This window comes from Euleptes europaea, chromosome 6 (genome assembly GCF_029931775.1).
Source record: "Euleptes europaea isolate rEulEur1 chromosome 6, rEulEur1.hap1, whole genome shotgun sequence".
NCBI lineage: Eukaryota > Metazoa > Chordata > Lepidosauria > Squamata > Sphaerodactylidae > Euleptes > Euleptes europaea.
This window is the reverse complement of record NC_079317.1, coordinates 19893412-19915418: the sequence shown is the minus strand read 5'-3', so window position 1 is coordinate 19915418 and position 22007 is coordinate 19893412. Positions and strand designations below refer to the sequence as shown.

The following is a 22007-nucleotide window of genomic DNA, read 5'->3' as shown; positions in this document are numbered from 1 at the left end:
GGCAACCCTGCTCAAAAAGGCTATTGCAGAGCTTGAGAAGGTGCAGAAAAGAGCAACCGCAATGATCAGGGGACTAGAGCAGCTTCCCTATGGGGAAGGGTGAAAACGCTTAGGGCTGTTGACCTTGCGCGCTTTCTGCGACCGGTCAGCCGCAAGAGGCTGCGGGAAGAGGGCGGGAAGGGAAGGGGGGTGGGGGGTTAGGGGAGGGGGGCGACATGGGAAGCCGATGCACGGAGGTAGCTGTGTCCGGCATCGCTATGCCCACTTAACATCAGGGGACAGTTGAGGTCCTAGTCAAATAAAAGTGTTACTAACCGTGCGCTTGAAAGAAATGTTGGGTGCGACTCCTGCTGCTGGAGGCTCGTTTCTCTCCCCCCACCCCGGGATTCCCAGCTCGGCCTCTTTAAGCGGACCCAGCCGGGCTCCGCCCAGCTCGGAGGGGGCTTCCCTTGGCAAGTGGACTTGTGTTGCAAGCAGTTGCGTAACGCTGAGCTTGGGCGAGAAGGGGACTTCGGCGTCGCGCAACCAGAGGAGCGCCGGGCACTTATGGAGGCGCTGGCGGCGGCGGCGGGCTGGGTGTTGCTGCGCCTCTCGCTGGCCAGCGCCCTCCTGGCCTTCGGCCTCTACTGCTGCTACATCAAGTACGTCCACGTGAAATACGATGACATCCCCGGCGCCCCCAGGGCCAGGTAAGAAAGAGGCTGGCCGGGCAAGGAGACCTAGATCGCGTTGCAAGAAGAGCCCCCTTCCCTGATCCAGCACCCTGGATTTTTTTAAAAAAATTTTTTTTATAAGTATGAACAGAAAATAAAATTGACTTTAAGTTTATCTTGACCTCAGTAAGGCTTTTTGATACAGCTGGAAGGGACCTTACGTTTATCTTGACTTCAGTAAGGGTTTTTGAGAAAGTTCCACTTAATATATTCTCGTTGGCAAGTTGGTAACGTGTGGTTTAGACCCTATAACTGTCGGGTGGATTTGTAACTGGTTGACAGATCACGCCCAAAGAGTAACTGGCTCATCATCCTCTTGGAGAGGAGTGACAAGGGGAGCGCCTCAGAGATCGGTCCTGGACCGTGTTGTTCAACCTCTTTATAACTGACTTGGATGATGGAATAGAGGGGATGCTCATTAAATTTGCAAGGGATGCTAAATTGGGAGCGGTAAAGATAAAATACAAAGATAAAATACAGAGATAAAATTCAGCATTCAGGATGGTGTTGAAAGGCTAGAAAATGGGGCTAAAACTAACAAAATGAATTTCAACAGAGATAAATGTAAAGCTCTCCATTTGGGTTGGAAAAATAAAATGCATAATCATTTGATGGGGGACCCTTGTCTTAGCAGTGGTGCATGCAAAACGGATTTAGGAGACTTACAGTGCATTCCTAAGGAGAGTTACTCCAGTCTAAGCCCACTCATTTCAGTGGGCTTAGACTGGAGTAACTCTCCTTAGGAATGCACTGTTAATAGGTCATACACTGAACATGAATCAGCAGTGTCATGTGGTAGCCAAAAAGGCAAATGTGATTTTAGGCTGCATCAACAGAAGAATAGTATCCAGATCATGTGAAGTGATGGTAGCACTTTGCTCTGCTCTGGTTAGACCTCACTTGGAGAACTGTGTTCAGTTTTGGGCTCCATCATTTAAGAAGGATGTTGACTAGCTTGCCTCGAAAACCCCATGGCTTCAGTTTGATAGCACAGTAGCTCTCAGCCTTTTTTGCTCCATTCCCCCCTTTCACCATTGTTAAGAATATAATTCCCCCCTTCCCAAGATAGTCATAAACTTTTCTGAATGTAGCAGATTAAATTAAAAACAATCTTCAGTTTTACAGATTGTACATAATCTACAGGACATCACACTTTGCTGAACAGTGGTCCCAATTCCCACCCTGGAACCCTAGAATTCCCCCCCCAGGGGGGGAATTCCCCCCTTGTTGAGAACCCATGTGATAGCACTTTCCACCACTAGCCTGAGCATGATACCTGCTGGGTTTTTGCAGCTTGCTGCCTCCTGAAGACGGTGTGCTTTGTCGTGAGTATGGCTCAGCACGCATACAGTGCTCTCCAGATCATGCCCAGGTTTTTTTCCCTTGCTGTAAGTAATGCATTTTTTTTACTGTGAAAGTTGTGCGTAGATTTGTGTCTGAATTCCTGCAGTCTTTTACCTTTCCCCTGCTATCATTGGCCTCCTACGGACCAATTATAGGACAGAATAGTCCACACAGTTTCATTAACTCCTGTTTTATTTTTTTAATGCAGCTTTTTCCTTGGTCACCTGCCAGTTGTTTGGAGAGCACTACTACATGAGGTACTGCTTCCAGAAATCTTTGTGCAGTGGTAAGTTAATTTTAATTATTCTGCCTGTTGGAAATGGAGGCAATGAGCTGCAATCTCAGTTTTAACCAATGGCCCATATTTACATATTTACTTCAATTATACACTGGCCGTCTCCCCACTGGGCACCCAAGCAGCTTACATCATTCTCTCTTCCTCTGTTTTATCCTCACAGCCCTCTGAGGGGTAGATTAAGCTGAGAGTGTGTGACTGGCCCAAGGTCATAGAATCACAGAGTTGGAAGGGGCCATCTAGTCCAATCCCCTGGTCAATGCAGGATCTGCCTAGAGCATCCCTGACGAGTGTTTGTCCAGCCTCTGCTTAAACACTGTTAAAGGTTACCCAACAAGCCTTCATGGCATTGTGGGGATTGTGAACCTGGGTCTTTCAGATTCTAGCCTGTCACTCTTTATTTATTTATTTATTTTGTTTATTTAATAAAAACCCAATTTTTAAAAAGTAAAGACAAAAATATAACATGAGTGGTGGCGGATCTAGAAGAAGAAGAGTTGGTTTGTATATGCCAGCTTTCTCTACCACTTAAGGGAGACTCAAACCAGCTTATAATCACCTTCCCTTCCCCCTCCCACAGCAGACACCCTGTGAGGTAGGTGGGACTGAGAGAGTTCCTAATAGAACTGTAACTTGCCCAAGGTCACCCAGCTCGCTCCGTGTGTAGGAGTGGGGAAACAAATCCATTTCACCAGATTAGCCTCCGCCACTCATGTGGAGGAACAGGGAATCAAACCCGGTTCCCCAGATCAGAGTCCACCGCTCTTAACCACTACACCACACTGGCTCTCATGTAGATGTATGTGCAATTGCCATCTATATGCCATGCGTTCAAATATTGATAGAGCTCTAAGGTCCTGAATCCATTGATTTATCAGCGATTGGCTTTTATCTGTCAAATGTTGTAATATGAGTCTTTTAGCTGTAGTAAGGGCATGGAGGGTCTGCTTTTGTTGACCATCATTTAGCCTCCAAGAGACAGGCAAATAGTTTAAAAATAGGTAGATATCCTCACAATTCAGTGAATATTCTATTACAAAATTGATATGGGTAATAACTTCTTGGAGAGTCAGCATGATGGAGTGGTTAAGGTGTCGGACTAGGACCTGGGAAACCCAGGTTCAAATCCCCACTCTTGCCATGGAAGCTTACTGGGTGGCCTTGGGCCAGTCACACACTCTCAGCCCTGACCCTGGCTAGTGCTTGGGTGGGAGACCTCCAAGGAATCCCAGGGTAGTAACACAGAGGCAGGCCTCTGAAAGTCTTGCTGTGAAAACCTTAAAGGGTTGCCAAAAGTCAGCTGGGGACTTGATGGAAAAAACAAAACAAAAAACTTTCTTCCCAGAAAAATCTGTCATATAGTCAAGGATCTTTTCTCCCCCCCACCCCACCCGCCCACCCCGATATTCAATATTCCATTACTCTGGGAATTTGTATTCTTCTTTCATGTTTGGTGAGGTCTTTTTAAAATGCATAACCTCATATTTCCTGCATTCCCAGGAAGCCTTCCAAGTAAATAGAAATCCACATTTTTTAGGTGGGCCCATTTCATTGTCTTTGTGATGGGCATTTAATCTATCAAGTTCCTTCTTAGAAGAAACAAGCCGGAAGCTGTGAAGGCCTAGGGGTGGTTAGCAATTTGGAAATACCGGTAAGCTGTCAGGGGTTTGAGGCAGATTATTATTTTCTTTAATTGGCTCTCAACTACTTAACCCTTTCGGAGAGGAAAGTGGACCGTAAGGAGCCGAAATAAATTAACGGAGCCCGTGGAGAGCTCAGTTTTTGGGTTTGTATGAGGAGAAAGGTTTTTGGTTTGTATGAGGAGAGACCCAGATACTAAAGCGAAATATGATTAGACGTCTTGGGGGCTGGACTCCTGAACCATGAGAGGACTTGGAGATCCTTTGGGAATGGAGATGGAGATGAGAGAATGTTCATGAGAAGGGCTTTGACCAAAGGAGCTTGGATAAGGGCAGCCTTTGTTTGCCTCTAGTTATGTGGAAAATCTGCCTTGCCTCTTGCTAGGGCGGCCTCTGATTTTCTTTACCCGAGATGATGTTATTAATGCATTTCATCCAGAAGGAGTAAATTGCCTGCCTGCTGGTCTTCACACAGGCCTGACTTCAGAAACCAGCAAATTCTTGCTCTTATCTTCATTGGAGTGCAGCTTTTCTTATTCCTTCTTCTCTCTTTGTTTCCTCTATTTCGCAAAACAGTGCAGTAATATTTTTTTCTCTTCTCAGGGCTGAGCAATATGGACCCATCGTGCGTTTAAACGCTTTTCATAAAGTTTCGGTGTTGATATTAAGTCCAGAGGGAGTAAAGGTATTTTATGAAAAATATCACGTGTGTATGTGCTTGTATGCGTACCTTAGTCAATGTCCCTTTGTTTAGAAAAATGTGTGTGCGGCCTCTCCGCAACTTGCAGGAGGCAGCTCACAACTAAAACAGTAAAACAAGTCAATAAAAGTAAGCGTATTGACAAAAAACAAGTCAGGATGTAAAAACATAAGACAAACAGAGCAGTCTAAAATGGTATTGTTAAAACAGTCTTCAGGCTCAGATAAATTCCTGGAGAGTTGTGCGTGAAGCTTGGGGTGGCAGAGTCTGGGGAGGGGCTATGTCAGTCTCCCTTTATTGTTGTCTTCTGCCAGAGGGTAAGGACTTTTTTTTTTAAGGTTTATTGTTATAATTAAGGGGATACAGAAGGGAAAAGAAGGGAAGGGTAAAAACCGTTTGATATACAAAAACAATATAGCAGATTCAATGGAAAAATAAACTTAGTCGAATACAATACCATATAACAAGCATGAATATTAATCAAGTAAAATAAAATATATCTGAATATGTAATTGTAGAAAAATATAAAAGTCGATCAGATTTTCTGCCTATTACATAATAAAAGTATATTATACCGTTTGAAAACCCAGGAATTACATGACGAATGGTTGGAACATAATGGATGAAACATTGCCTATTACTCATTCTAGTGCTATTCGGTATATATCAATCATTTGATTAACTGGAAGTCATATAAATGCAAAATGATTCCCACTTTTCGTCAAATTGTTCTGTAAGTTCGTTATGATTGGGGTTCAGCATAAAAGTCATTTTGCCCATGCTGGCATAGCCTAGCAGTTTTTCTTTCCAGTCTTCTATTTCGGGTATTTGCATTTGCTTCCAGGTTCTTGCCTGGAAGTTCTTCCAGGACTTTTTTGTTTTGCTTGGGGTTCCCTCGCTAACTGTATTAGCCCTCCTCCCTGTTTGTGGGTTTTTATGTATTTCTATGTTTATGTGTTGTTATGTTTTATATAGTTGTTTTAAATATATGTGTCTGTGTGTATTTTAAATGTTTTTTAATGTTTTGGATTTTTTAATGTTTGCTGGCTTGGGGACCCAAAATTGGGTGGAAAAGTGGCACAAAAAAGTTTTAACTAAATAAAATACCCCCCCTCCCAGGTTTAGAAAGCTAAATGCTAGATCTGAGCTCAGAAGTCTTAATGTGTGTGGGGGGGGGCAGGTCCTCTTATAAATCTGATTCTCTCCAAACTTTTCATGAAATACAGTTTGATATTCTTTTGACAAAGTCAACAGTATTTCAATATGAACTAACTGCAGAATTCAATTTTAGGAGTACCTTATGTCACCTCAATACCCAAAGGATCCAACTGTATATGGCTGGCTTTTTAATATGTTTGGTGTAAGGTATGTTCATTTAAAACGAAATTACACATGGTGTGTGAGATAAAAAGAATGTGTTTAATGCTTGAAGAAGAAAACTTGGTTTTTATACCCCACTTTTCTCTACCAAAAAGAATCTCAAAGCGTCTTAAAATCATCTTTCCCCCCCTCAACAGATACCTTGTGAGGTAGGTGGGGCTGAGAGAGTTCTGAGAGAACTGTGACTGGCCCAAGGTCACCCAGCAGGCTTCATGAGGAGGAGTGGGGAAATCAAACCCGGTTCTCCAGATTAGTCTGCTGCTCTTAATCGCTACACCACACTGGGTCTATCAGTTTTCAGAAAGAGTTTGGTTTCTCCAGAGCGTTCTGGTTGGCATGCATACAAGGTCCCCTGACCATTTCATCCTCCCAGGAACTCTCTGAGATAGGCTGGGGTGGGCAGTGAGTGAGAGGGTGTATATATATGTGTGTGTGTGTTACTACCTCACAGACAGAGGAATGTCATTATGCTACTTCAGAACAAGCTAAATCTCTTTGTGGAAAGGGGGTAAGAAAAGCATTTTGGCCTGGCGCCTAAGAGACAGTAAAATAGGTGCTAGGTGCCACAGGTAAGGAGCCACCATAGAAAATGCTCTGTATCTAGCTATCATCCACCTCACTTTTTCAGGCAGTGGCACAGAGAGCACGGTCTGAGAGGCAGATCTTAACTGGATAGTATGAGAGGAGATTGTCCTTCAGGTACCTGAGTTTACCTGCATTGCCTCTAGGGTTAGTGATAAACAGGAAATGGTGGAGGGGGCCCACATGTGACAAGAGGGAGCCTGTTCTCAATGGATTGGAATGCTGATCTGTACTGTATACTGTACTGACTGTACTGATACTAATTTTCTCCACCTTTTTCAGATTTTTAGGGAATGGCTTGGTATCTGACCATGACTATAACCATTGGCACAGGCAACGGAGAATTATGGATCCAGCCTTCAGGTGAACGTGAGACAAAAAGCAGATACTTGAAACAAACTGCCTTTTTTTCCTTAACCAAGTTTTCCCTTAACCAAGGAGAGCCAGCGTGGTGTAGAGGTTAAGAGTGGTGGACTCTGATCTGGAGAACCAGGTTTGATTCCCCACTCCTCCACATGAACGGCGGAGGCTAACCTGGTGAACTGGATTTGTTTCCCCACTCCTACACATGAAGCCAGCTGGGTGACCTTGGGCTAGTCACACTCTCTCAGCCCCACCTACCTCACAGGGGGTCTGTTGTGGGGAGGGGAAGGGAGGGTGATTGTAAGCAGGTTTGAGTCTTCCTTAAGTGGTAGAGAAGGTTGGCGTATAAAAACCAACTCTTCTTCTTTTCCTCCTCCTCCACTTAGAAGTAAAGGTCTATTCAATATGTTTTGCTTTCTGGAACGGATGTTGCCTGCAACACAGAGGCATAACAAAGAGGGTCTCCCTACCCGTGCAGTCCTAAGGAACTATTGGTTTCTTGAATAATTGGGCAGCCAGATGGATGGAGTATTTTTTTATTTATTTATCGACTTTATTTATTTATTATTTCAAGGCCAAGGTCAGGGTGGGTAACAACCATAAAATCAACATAGCCAGGGGCTATGTTTGATCCTCTTTCTCCATGGATCTAAGTGGATGCTGGGGAAGTTTAGCCCTGGGGCAGTATGGCCCCCATGAACCTGAATGGAATGAGCATTCCTGTTGTGCACACAAACCCGCCCCTTTTAAGAAGAGGAGTAGTAGTTGGTTTTTATATGCCGACTTTCTCTACCACTTAAGGAAGAATCAAACCGGTTTACAATCTCCTTCCCTTCCCCTCCCCACAACAGACACCCTGTGAGAAGGGATACCACCTACCCTGTGAGGTAGGTGAGGCTGAGAGAGTGGGACTAGCCCAAGGTCACCCAGCTGGCTTCCTGTTTAGGAGCGGGGAAACCAACCTGGTTCACCAGATTAGCCTCTGCCGCTCATGTGGAGGAGTGGGGAATCAAACCGGGTTCTCCAGATCAGAGTCCACCGCTCCAAACCACCACTCTTAATCACTGCACCACACTGACTTTTTAGGGAAGAATCTACTTCCATATTAATCTTCTGGCTGTCTTAGATCATCAGCTGGAGGCCTCCTGAGCATTAGTGCCTTGTGGGGCACCTCCCTCACTTAAATTGTTGTGCTCCCCCCATGATTACCTACTGTATGCACCCTGTTTTATTACTTAAGATGACTTTGTGTCTTGCTATAAAATGCCCTTCCTCAGTGATATTTTTTAAATTGCCCAGTTATCTGATTGGCCAGCTGGGAATCTTCAATGACAAAGCAGAAGAGCTTATGAAGGTGCTGGAAGAGAAAGCCAATGGAAAGACAGAAGTAGATGTGATGGACCTCCTGAGACGAGTGACTCTTGACATCATTGCAAAGGTACTGGGCAGATAAAGGTGTATCTTCTGCCTCCCCCAAGGAGTTCAAGGTGGGAAACGTGGTTCTCCTCCTTACAACTATGAGATAGGTTAGGCTGAGAGTGCCCACAGTTTTGTAATGATATATCATGGCTGAGTGGTGGTTTAAGCCCAAATTTCCCCAATCACAGTTCAAGGCATTAACCACTACACTGGCCTTAGTGAGGGCCATAATATATTGCCACTGGGCCACAGGAGAAGGGCAGCACATTGCATTTCATGTGGGAGCAAGAGGGGAAGGGACTGCGGTCCTTATCATTCCCCATTACCAATGAGATCCATGATTGGCTTTGGGCTGATGCATGGGGTAAGGGGCTTTGAGTCTTTACACCTGCTGAATGGAGCTTCACCTGAAAGAACCAACTCTTTAATGCTCCCCCAAACGGGAGTGGAAATATTTAAATTGGGTCCTGAAAAAGGAGGCAACGTGGGGAAGGAGTTGGGAGTTTGAACTCTTGTTTAAGAAAAAGAGCCCCATGTCTGTGGCCCTAGAGCATCTGCTTGGCATGCAGAAGGTCCCAGGTTCAATCCCCGGCATCTCCAGTTAAAGGGACCAGGCAAGTAGGTGATGTGAAAGACCTCTGCCTGAGACCCTGGAGAGCTGCTGCTGGTCTGAGCAGACAATACTGACTTTGATGGACCAAGGGTCTGATTCAGTATAAGGCAGCTTCATGTGTTCATGACTTGCCTGAAAGCGATTCTCCTATGTGAAAACAGTATCAGTCAAGGTAGTAAGCCAAACAACCTCCTGCAAATGGACTCCTGATATGGGCTATGCTGTGAAAATAGTAACCAAATGTGTATTTATGCTTTTTATATACAGTAGAGATAGAGATTACTTGATGGATGTACATTTTCTCTTTCTTTTGCATATGCACAGGGATCTTTCCTCTCTCCCCCAACATATACACACTCCCACAGATGCACTGTTACCTTTTGAAAAAGGCACACAATGGAGACATGCACACATAGCACACACCCCAAACATAGATTCACACAGCAGCAGTTTTTACTCTCAATCAGCTCTTCCTCTTCCCCTCTCAGAAAAAGACAGCTCATCTTTCCCCCTCTCTTGTGAAATGGACTGTCCCTCTTTCAGGAAGCACCTCCCGCCCCTGCCTTTCCCTTTACATCAGTCTTTTTCCCAAGGATAGACAGTTCCTCACAAACAGACAGTATCCTTCTTCACCCTAAAGAAAAAAAAAAGCTATTTTACACCATTAAGTGAACGCTTCCTTTTCTGGTGGTGGTCATCGTTCAATTCAGATGAGGATTCACCTTGAAAAGTTGGATTGGCCAGTCACTTCCTGTTAGCTACTGAAACTGAAGAAGACGTGTCCCTAAAGTTGTCAAAAGTGTCATTTCTCTCCTTTTTCAGAAGCAAATGGTACTATTTATGACTAGTGGCAACCCTGTTCAGTGGGTATTGAATCCTGGTCTGCTCTGCTTATAACGAGTGGCACCGTTAGCTCATTCTGCAGGCTCAGGGAGCTGCCATCACTGATGCAGGAGAGAAGTGACTGTCACAAGAAAGGGACTTCAGTGGCAGAGGCCCTGAAATTCGGTCTCCAGTGGAATCTGTTGTCCCCTGTGTATAAGCTGCTAAGAATGACATGATATGGGGATAGTCTCTCTGGAAGGATGCTCGGGAATCTGCCTTGCTCAAGAATCTGCAGACCCTGCAAACTGGAAGTTTGCTAACTTGCCTCCACGATTGCGACTAGAATGTATTCGTCATCCTCTTTTCCATTTTCTGTAAAATTCTCAAAGAAATGATAATGTACTAAATTGTATATTTTGCATGGTGTAATGTTAAAGCCAACATGGTGAGAGCCAGCATGGTGTAGTGGTTAACAGCAGTGGTTTGGAGCGGTGGGCTCTGATCTGGAGAACTGGGTTTGATTCCCCACTTCACATGAGCGGCGGATGCTAAACTGGTGAACCGGGTTGGTTTCCCCACTCCTCCACATGAAGCCAGCTGGGTGACCTTGGGCTCGTCACAGTTCTCTCCAAACTCTCAGCCCCGCCTACTTCACAGGGTGTCTGTTGTGGGGAGGAGAAGGGAAAGTGATTGTAAGCTGGTTTAATTCTCCCTTAAGTGGTAGGGAAAGTCGGCATATAAAAACTAATTCTTCTAAAGCAATGTCTGGTAGTAGAATACATTTATATGCAGTCTCTGACATGATCATGGTATCTTATGAACATGTGCAGAATTAATTCCATATAGAGCTTAAACACATCATACACATACAGAGGTTTGTGTAATGTATAATGAAAGTCTGTGTCATGCTGACAGGCTAAGCTCTGTGTCAGGCTGACAGGCAACTCAAGGTTAGCTCTAATCAAAGCTAACTACTGAAGTTACTCTGACTTGTCCTTGAAGGGGCAGTGTAAAGTCACCTTTCTGACTCAGCTGCCAGATGTCAGAATCTTAAATGGCCTTTTTAAGATATCTTAATATACTAAGAGTAACAAGCTTTCTTGCCTTTTGTAATCTGCCCAAGGCTGTCAGTTACTAAAAGATGTTACAAGTGACAAATGTAAACAATAATTGTGTTTCATGAGTTCTATAGTTAAACGTTGTGCTACAGGTTTCTAAGTAGTCTCATTTAATGCGTATAGTCCTAACGAAGAGGATGGTATAGAAATTAAATACGTAACTTGATCATGTAACTCAGAAATAAGGATTTATACTTTAGGCACAGAGGACTGAAAAGGAAAGGATGTCCATATTTGGGCAATAAGATATCAGAAGACAGGAAAAGAAACCACTGAAGCTCCTGGTTCTGGATAAGAAAGGGAAAATAAAAGTACCCTTTTGAGGGCTAAGGAAGAGGGGAAAGGAACAATCTTCACTCTTAATGGGTCTAGAAATAGTATAAATACCAGCCACAGTCCAGCTTGCATTTTAGAATGCTATGACTGGCAGACTGCAGCTGTCTGATGTAGCACTTCTCCATCTCAAAAGGCTTGAGATGTAAAACATTGAAACTCTGATCCTTGCGTGGACAGAAGTTCTCAGATATCTTGAAATATCAAGATCTGGATATTTCAACATATCTTACTTACAGTCTTCTTGTGAGACTGCTCTATTCCTAGAAGAGGATAGAGACCCTTAGAATTCCTATTCTTTGAATGGGAATCTAAGTGCAGTGATCTTTCCATGTATTGGAACACTGAGAGTCCATCAGATTTATGGATTCTTACAGACTAAGCCTATTTGGCTTACCAATGCTAAGAAGCATCCTGAATACAGGGCTAATAGCTAGACCTCTGGGATTGTGTCAGAACGTCCTCTACTTAACAGAGGGACTTCTGAACCTCCTCAGAGCAAGAGACCAGAGAAGTTCCTGAAGGGAAAGGAGATTCTCTGTACTCTGTGAGATATGCACAATGCACATACACAGATTGGCACAGTCAAAGAGACTGTAAACAGCTTTAAGCTAACATATAGTATTTATATATTCAGCATTGCTGTCTAAAACTAGAAAGAGCATGCATAGCATGTACATACATAATGCCTGATCTTAATGATGATCAGTTAAGGATATTAATAGAAGTCTTTAAAGGACTCCAGGTGACACAGATGACACAGCAAGGTATAGTGTGTCTTCTGTACAGAAATGTTATGATGTTTTGAATGATTTAAGTTAGGATGTTTCTAACCAAATCTTTCTCCAAAGAATTAACCATATTTTGACAGGATTTCTGTAACCTTATATTCTGAATGAAGGTGCATTGCACTAAGGATACTTTATGAGTATATTCTGACTAAAATACTCCTTTATGGAGGCATAGAGAATGTGAATGATTACTTGCTACATAAACATGTTTAAGACTAATGATGTCTATCCTTATATAATATTTTAAGGCTTTGCAACCAGAAAGCATATATTGTATAATGTAAATAAATGTGTTTTTTATATATACTTCTACTCTTGTCCATTATTATAAATTTACTGGCGTATTCAAGAGATGTCCTAGGAGCAATAACAAGTTTCTAGGAACAGTTGATTCCGGTCTAGTGGTGTCTTGCTGAATAAGATAACTCCATTTCTCAGTAAATGGTACATTCTAAGAGTGTAGGCACTTAACGGCCCGAACCGCGACAGTTGGCGACCGCGGCAGGACAGAGCGAAGGGTTTGAATCCAGACGTGGGTTCGAATTCAGAGTGTTTTGCAAGCACACAATTTAAACCATTGGTATTTATTCCTGCAGGATCCTAAAGCACGGCTTAGGAGATTTTGGCTCTATATATTTGCAAAGCTTGTAGAAGTGACTACAATGACAATACCACAGTCAGGAATTGACTGACTTCATAAGGTGAAGGTAAAGGTAACATTACTTTGCAATCTACTGCCCTTTGTATACTGTACATTGAGCCAGGGCACAACTAAACCAATGGGCATTTCTCTAAGTACTTATAGAGAAATGAAGGCTACTATACTGTACTAGCCTTTTCAATAACAGCCTACAGGTGGCTGAGCAAGTAAGCAACTCTATGTGATAACTGTATGATATGCAGTCAGATATATTAAGATACATTAAGATGTATTGATGATTGTACTAAAGTACTTAAGGTTTTAAATGTATTGATATGTTGAATTGAAGTACTAAGGTACACATACAATGCTATATGCCAGATTAGAAAATATCTGGAATTACTGAAACATGTACTTATATAAGAGAATGTAAGACATGATGAATACAAATGAATATTAATGAAATGGAATGTATGTTTCTTTACTTGGTTCTTAACCCACGAGTGTTCAGATGGTTGAAGAGATGTCTGCTACTCACTTTTCTGTTCCTCATTATGCTATTATGAGATTATTGTACTAAGGACAAATAGTTGTCTGCTGGATAGACAAACTGAAACCTGGGCAATTATGATCATCAATACAGGAGCGTTTGTCACACCCTAAGTAGTGGGTAAGTGGAGCGAAAAAAGGACAGAATGACATGTAGTATGATTGAACTCCTATTTGTTCCCCAATGCGTAATTACTAAGTAAATATCATGCATTATAAATATGATTGAAATAAAATATACAATGATTCATTGTAAAAATATTTCGTTTTTATCTCCAAATAGAGTAAAAGGAATCTTGGTGTCTAGGAATTTGGATAAGGTTCAGCTGATGTTACTCAGACCAATGATAATGTTCAGAAACATGAAGATATTTTATATAAATATATGTTATACTTTTCAGAAAGTATAAGTGTTCTAGATCTTACTTTCCAGCAGATGTGAAAGAAGAATTTGGTGAAATGTCATCACCAGCCTGAGGTCATCTGAGAATAATGGACCATATATGTTTGAAGAAAATAATTGAACAATGATCTGAAGAGAATATTTTGAAGAGTTGTGAAAACCACATAGTGGAACATAATATGATGGAACACAGCCCAAAGGGATCATTGTTAAAGAAGTAAGTAAAACTGTATTTACTCCACAGCTATAAATAACAGACAGATGCCAGGCCTACTGTATCTGAACTGTACTGGAATCCATCTGCTACATAAGATGTGCAGCTGAAGAAGAGAATATACAGAGACTAACCTGATGAGTCTCTGATTGAATTGGCAGAAAAAGTCACCCCCCAGAATAAGTGACTAACTCTGATCTGGAACCTACCCCTGCTTGGTGACTCGACACTGGTTATCCATACTAACCATCAGAAGCAGGTATTGATGTCTGAAAAATGATGTGAAATATGTTATGCGTGAAAACAACTGTTTATCCATCCAACCCATTTATATACTCAGAAGCAAGTATACCACTAAGCTTGTGAGCAATTGATGTTTTGGGATACCACCCAGTATGTGTACATCGGATTGCAGCAAGTCAAAACCTTTGCATAGAGGACCTTTTGAGATAAGGACTCTCATGATAGACCTTTATGAGTTTGAGGCAAACTCCCCAGAGACTGTCTAAAATGTAAACTTATATGGGCTGGAGGAACTGATGATACCATAAATGTGATGAATCAATATTCATGTCAGAAGAAATATGGAAGAAACAACCATATTAACCATATTCGGCATTCAACAAAGGATTGAAGACAGCCTTGATAAAGGTACAGTGAACTTTTTTATATACTTTGCATCCAAGAAGAAAATGCAAGACTAGCATAAATGCTTTATGATAAAGAAGCAAGAAATACTTATGCTTCAGTATATTACAGTATATTCCAATGCCATTGGAAGAAGAATTAAAGATCAGTGAGTTTGTATTATGGAAGCTCCATATACAAGAGAAGCTGGAAGCTTTAACCTCATTCTATCCTAAGGAGAGGGACTTCAGTTTAGGAAGTCCAAGATATGTAGCTACGTAAACGGGACATTGAGACTCTTTTTTGTGTTGTTCCTCTTGGAGAAAACTTTGTGAATGGCCCACAAAAGAGTTCATTGCAGATGATTATCCAAGACTAAACAGCACAACAAGAAGAATTGTATTATGATGACCAGAATGATATTTTTTACAAAATGATACAGAAAGAAAGAAACTGTAATCTTATTCTTCCTGAAGATAAACTTAAAGTGGAAGATCATAGACAACCACAACAAAGTTGTAGGTTTATACTCCAAAGAAGCTTTGGTGATAAGAAGAAATAGTCAAACAAGACTGTATAGATTTCTATATACTGATGTTCATATGCTGGCTAACATAGCTGAGAAAAGCTCACAGTTCAGCAAAATATGACTACAAGCAAGTAAAGTGCTTCAAAGAAGATATGTATCCAGAGATGGAAATAATATGGTCTAGAGTTTTGAAAGCTGAATACAAAAGATTACGCCAAGGGTGTAAACAAGAATATTTCCTAGAGTATTTCGTGGCACCAGGTAATTGGAGGTAAAAATGATATGTTTCCCATATGATTGCCTATATGCCTAATTGAATGTAATAACTATACAATGTAATGTGGGTATTGCCTATACTTATATATTGAGAATGTGAAAGCTTCTCACATTTACATTTTACGAACATAAATTGTTCACCCATAATGAGTGCTGCCCACTAAGGGAGACACAAGTTTCTGGTCTCTGCAGTGAGCAGGTCTTAAGATTTATGGGTGTGTGAGTATATTATAAATATGCTATTCATGTTTGTTACAATTCAGAATGTATTAGTATTATACAGAATTGAACTATAACTGTAAGGATGTCATGTTTACTTGTGTCATAGAATACAAGATTACATAATGACACAACTGACACACAGTGACAGTGACAGTGACATGTAAGAGTTTGTGTTAAATGATTTTAATGATCTCTTAGAATTAGCTAATTCTGCATTGAAACTCATGTTGAAAGATATGGACCCACATAGCAGTACACTCTGCTCCAATTTAATTGTGGGTTCTCACAATGAGATGACCAGGAAACATGGTTTCTGGCACTTTGGATGTCAATCTGAAGGGACGAACCCAGAACATATTTTTGTAGATGTTGCAATGTTAACCTTGCAACTCCAATTTGTTTGAGACAAACGTTTGGCCATGCTTTTAAACCAAAAAGCCAAGAAAACCAATTCTGGAATGGGTTTAATGCAACCCTACGAATTCATACATAACTTGAGGGCTCATCTCAATCTACATGAGATTAACCTTTTTTGAGAATGAACGAGCGTTCTATCATTTACAGTACATTTTAAAACGACCACTTTTTTCCTGTGCCGAGGCTTGACTTTAGAAAAAATGAAGAGAGCTGTGTCTGGGCTCAGAGCCAACAGCTCCAGATAAGATATGTGTAACTCTCTACTCTCTCTCGTTCACTGAGTAAGCTTGTATGAAACTGGGGTTTCCAATGCAATTATAACCATTGCTAAAAGGAATGGTTTGAAAAGTAAATTAGTTTGAAAAGTAAAGCTACTGTTAAATGCTTTGGAATTATAATTAACAGATTGTTTTTAAATACTTTCCTCCACTGAGGTAGGAAGAACTATGGATTTACAGATGCAAATGTTTGAAGACAACTGATTAAAGAAGACATTATATTATGGCATGAAGACTTATGTAAAGGCATCTCCTTCATTGTACTTCATTGTTATTTTATAATATTTTGTAATAGCCTACATGTAATGGCTCTGCTGTATAACGGTTTGATTTGTATTGTTATATGATAGTGATACTGTTTCTCACTGCTACTTAATTTTGGTGATTGATTATATGGTATTCCATAAGCATGGGGGGGATTCATGAGGCATGCTATGCTCATGGATTCCCATATCATATTCTTAAATGTATAAAATGAGGTAGAATACTGCTGTATTCAATACTTGGTTTCAGTACTTCTCTGAAATGTGCAGAGAAGCTTTATACAAAATTAAGTTCTTTTACTGTCTTGGACCCTTTAACTAAGGGTCTCTCTCTCCCTTAAGTCTTGGAGTAAGAACAGATAAGAAGATTTGCTTATGGACTATTTCCTAATGAACAAATGGATAAAAATGGAGGATTCAAAAAAATTGGAATGACAGATCCAAGAAAATTGAAAGACTCTACAACCTAATGAATGTACCTAAGTTGTGTTTTAGTATTTCTGTGACATGTTGAATATTTTGCGGGAATAAATGCTGCAAATGTTCATAGGAGAGGGTATAGCAGTCTCTGACATGATCATGGTATCTTATGAACATGTGCAGAATTAATTCCATATAGAGCTTAAACACATCATACACATACAGAGGTTTGTGTAATGTATAATGAAAGTCTGTGTCATGCTGACAGGCTAAGCTCTGTGTCAGGCTGACAGGCAACTCAAGGTTAGCTCTAATCAAAGCTAACTACTGAAGTTACTCTGACTTGTCCTTGAAGGGGCAGTGTAAAGTCACCTTTCTGACTCAGCTGCCAGATGTCAGAATCTTAAATGGCCTTTTTAAGATATCTTAATATACTAAGAGTAACAAGCTTTCTTGCCTTTTGTAATCTGCCCAAGGCTGTCAGTTACTAAAAGATGTTACAAGTGACAAATGTAAACAATAATTGTGTTTCATGAGTTCTATAGTTAAACGTTGTGCTACAGGTTTCTAAGTAGTCTCATTTAATGCGTATAGTCCTAACGAAGAGGATGGTATAGAAATTAAATACGTAACTTGATCATGTAACTCAGAAATAAGGATTTATACTTTAGGCACAGAGGACTGAAAAGGAAAGGATGTCCATATTTGGGCAATAAGATATCAGAAGACAGGAAAAGAAACCACTGAAGCTCCTGGTTCTGGATAAGAAAGGGAAAATAAAAGTACCCTTTTGAGGGCTAAGGAAGAGGGGAAAGGAACAATCTTCACTCTTAATGGGTCTAGAAATAGTATAAATACCAGCCACAGTCCAGCTTGCATTTTAGAATGCTATGACTGGCAGACTGCAGCTGTCTGATGTAGCACTTCTCCATCTCAAAAGGCTTGAGATGTAAAACATTGAAACTCTGATCCTTGCGTGGACAGAAGTTCTCAGATATCTTGAAATATCAAGATCTGGATATTTCAACATATCTTACTTACAGTCTTCTTGTGAGACTGCTCTATTCCTAGAAGAGGATAGAGACCCTTAGAATTCCTATTCTTTGAATGGGAATCTAAGTGCAGTGATCTTTCCATGTATTGGAACACTGAGAGTCCATCAGATTTATGGATTCTTACAGACTAAGCCTATTTGGCTTACCAATGCTAAGAAGCATCCTGAATACAGGGCTAATAGCTAGACCTCTGGGATTGTGTCAGAACGTCCTCTACTTAACAGAGGGACTTCTGAACCTCCTCAGAGCAAGAGACCAGAGAAGTTCCTGAAGGGAAAGGAGATTCTCTGTACTCTGTGAGATATGCACAATGCACATACACAGATTGGCACAGTCAAAGAGACTGTAAACAGCTTTAAGCTAACATATAGTATTTATATATTCAGCATTGCTGTCTAAAACTAGAAAGAGCATGCATAGCATGTACATACATAATGCCTGATCTTAATGATGATCAGTTAAGGATATTAATAGAAGTCTTTAAAGGACTCCAGGTGACACAGATGACACAGCAAGGTATAGTGTGTCTTCTGTACAGAAATGTTATGATGTTTTGAATGATTTAAGTTAGGATGTTTCTAACCAAATCTTTCTCCAAAGAATTAACCATATTTTGACAGGATTTCTGTAACCTTATATTCTGAATGAAGGTGCATTGCACTAAGGATACTTTATGAGTATATTCTGACTAAAATACTCCTTTATGGAGGCATAGAGAATGTGAATGATTACTTGCTACATAAACATGTTTAAGACTAATGATGTCTATCCTTATATAATATTTTAAGGCTTTGCAACCAGAAAGCATATATTGTATAATGTAAATAAATGTGTTTTTTATATATACTTCTACTCTTGTCCATTATTATAAATTTACTGGCGTATTCAAGAGATGTCCTAGGAGCAATAACAAGTTTCTAGGAACAGTTGATTCCGGTCTAGTGGTGTCTTGCTGAATAAGATAACTCCATTTCTCAGTAAATGGTACATTCTAAGAGTGTAGGCACTTAACGGCCCGAACCGCGACAACCTCAGCCCAGCACAGGTATTTACGCTGATGCATCTTCTCATTTTTTCTAATATTGTCAGGTGGGTTTCGGTCTAGAATTGAACACCCTGCATGATGACCTGACACCTTTCCCAAATGCAGTGTCTGCGCTTATGAAAGGTGTTATTGACACTCATAAGCCATTCTTCCAGGTCAGTGCAGTCTTTTCTGATATGACTTCTTTCCCAGTCCAAAGCTAAAAGTTGTGGCTTTTAAAACTTATTCAGGGGTCTGCAAAGTATGGCCATTGCAGAAGTGACTGAAAGTGCTCTGGATTTCAAACCGAGGACTCTAGGGATGAAATCTAGTGCCTTGTTTCCTGCATGAGTGTGGCTGTTTGTCAAAGGATGTCCTGTTGGCTGCTTTCTGATATTTTTCAGCACTGCTGCACATGGCCAGGGGGTGGTATTGCATCATCTGTCTAAGCAGAGATCAGGTGACACAAGGAGCCAAAAGATTTCTACCTGGTCCTATAAAAATTGCCCTGTCCTGACTGATCCAGGCTAGCCTGATCCATTCAGATCTCGAAAGCTAAACAGGGTTAGCCCTGGTCAATACTTGGATGGGAGACCACCAAGGAAGTCTAGGATCACTACATAGAGGCAGACAATGGCAAACAACCTCTGCTCATCTCTTCCCTTGAAAGCCCCAGGAGCGGTCACCATAAGTTGGATACGAATTGCTGGCACTTGTACAACCAAATATATAAAAAAATAATCCTTGTTGGTGGGGAGGAAACTCTGAGCCACTAATGTGTGGTTCCTTTGCCTTTCAGATGGGGCAACTTCCCCATCTACCTGCAATTTGGCAGGCCAGAACCCACTGTGGAGGGGATAATCCCTGAAATAGTCGTCTCAATTGGAAGGGGTGGTGGAGAAAAGTTACAGTCTTGTGTTTGAACTGAAACCAATGGAAATGGATAGAACAAAAACAGCATAAATAGAGACCAAATAAAATGATAGAACAAACGTATATAAATACAAATACACCAGCGTGGTGTAGTGGTTAAGAGCGGTGGATTCTAATCCAGAGAACTAGGTTTGATTCCCCACTCCTCCACATGCAGCCTGCTGGGTGACCTTGGGCTAGTTCCAGTTCTCTAAGAACTCTCTCAGCTCCACCTACCTCACAAGGTGTCTGTTGTGGGGAGAGGAAGGGATTGTGATTATAGCCGCTTTGAGACTCCTTAAGGTAGAGAAAAGCAGGGTGTAAAAACTAACTCCGCTTCTCCCTCCTCTCCCTCCTCTTCTTCTTCCTCTAATAATAACCAGAGAATCCAAATTGATAAGAGGGTCAGAATTTACCTTCTGTGTACCCTAGCTTTGATCAGAAGCATTTGATTGGCAGCTACATTCTGTTTCATCCCGTTTAATTTTATGCTACTGTGCTCATGGTATGATCTTATTTCTGCTTAGTACATGCCATGGAATAGAAAAGTGGTGAAAGAAGCTCAGGAAAGCTTGAGGCTGTTACGTCGTACCGGGAAAGAGTGTATCCAGCGGAGGCGCAAGGCCATCCAGAATGGAGAGGAGACCCCTGTGGATATTCTCACCCAGATATTAAAAAGTGCAGGTAAGAGACTGCTTGTAGAGAGAAACCAATCATTCTTCTTGCTTTAGCAGATGGTTTAAACTATAGGATGGTAAATTTGACCCTTGTGTTAGAGGAAAACTCCTTGATTATATGAGCAGGTTTGCAATCAAATAATATGCTAAAGGAATGTTCAGAGGCAGTAAACCTCTGTAAACCAGTGCCAGGAGGTAACACCAGGGGAAGGCCTTGGCCTCTATGTCCTGTTGTTGGCCCTCCAGATTTAATTGGTTGGCCACTGTTGGACTAGATGGACCACTGGTCTGATCCAGCAGGGCTCTTGTATCCTTAAGGTATAGGTTGGATAAAGATATCAGTTAGGGATGCTTTAGATAGCTTCTCTTAGGCTGAATCATTGCCTCTAGCTTGCTATCCTATGTCTCCAAGTTGTAACTTCTATGATTCTTCAGTCTGACCTGTGGCCTGTCAGTAGAAGAAGAGTTGGTTTTTATATGCGAACTTTCTCTGCCATTTAATGAAGAATCAAACCAGCTTATCATCACCTTCCCTTCCTCTCCCCACAACAGACACCCTGTGAGCTAGGTGGGGCTGAGAGAGCTCTAATAGAGCTGTGAGTAGCCCAAGGTCACTCAGCTGGCTTCGGTGCAGAAATAAATTAACCACGCAGTCCTGAAGTGGGGGCCGAAACTGGTGAGGAGGTGGCATGACCCGTATGACGGTATAAGTGCCACTTATGCTGTCCAAACTGGCATGGACAACTGGCACGGGAAAACTTACACTGTTGTGGGGGAGCCGCACAGCAGCGCAAGCCACAGGCACTGGCACAGCCTCACCGGCAGCATATCTCTGGCGCAAGGGCATGACCTTCCTGGTTAGCTGGCTTTTCTGGGTTGAAGTTTTTCTTCCCCTTTCTGTTATGGTTTTGCTGTTGGCACAGTGGCCAACCAGTTCCTCTGGAGGTCCAACAATAGGACCTAGAAGGCTGAGGTCTTCTCCTGATGTTACCTCCTGGCACTGGTACTCAGAAGCTTACTGCCTCTGAACATGGATGTTCCTTTTAGTCATCACAGCTAGCAGCCACTGATAGACCTGTCTTCCATGAATCTGTCTAATCCCCTTTTAAAGCCTTCTATGCCTGTGGCTGTCACTGCATCCTCTGGCAGTGAATTCCACATTTTAATCACTCACTGTGTGAAAACATATTTCCTATTGTCCCTCCTGAATCTGCTGCTCATCAGCTTCATTGGATGCCCTCGAGTTCTTGTATTTTGGACTTAAAGTGTATTGGAATGCTAGTAAACTAGATTGCTCCTTGTCCCCTTTAGAACTGTTGTTCTGTAGGTGTTCCACTCCACATCTTGATGTGTGGGAAGACGGTCTGTTCCTATAGCTGCTTCAT

At 41.6% G+C, this 22007-nt stretch overlaps 1 pseudogene; it reads left to right on the top strand.

Moving 5' to 3' along the window:
* The first annotated feature begins 546 nt into the window (after positions 1–546).
* Positions 547–22007, top strand: part of LOC130479013 (cholesterol 24-hydroxylase-like) — a 31955-nt pseudogene continuing 10494 nt past the window's right edge.